Source organism: Tupaia chinensis, unplaced genomic scaffold (genome assembly GCF_000334495.1).
Source record: "Tupaia chinensis unplaced genomic scaffold, TupChi_1.0 Scaffold146525_1, whole genome shotgun sequence".
NCBI classification, from domain to species: Eukaryota; Metazoa; Chordata; class Mammalia; order Scandentia; family Tupaiidae; genus Tupaia; species Tupaia belangeri.
Window position 1 is genome coordinate 69,918 of NW_006206380.1, and position 243 is coordinate 70,160.

The following is a 243-nucleotide window of genomic DNA, read 5'->3' on the forward strand; positions in this document are numbered from 1 at the left end:
ATCTGAATGATACCATAAATGAAATGGACTTAACTGACATCTATAGAACTTTCCATCCAAAAACCTCGAGATACACTTTTTTCTCACCCCCACATGGAACCTTTTAGAAGATTGACCACATCATAGGGCACAAAGCAAGCCTCTACAGATTCAAAAACATAGAGACTATTTCCAGCATCTTCTCCAACCATGATGGAATTAAATTTGAGTTTAATTTCAAGAGAAATCCTCAAAAATACTCAA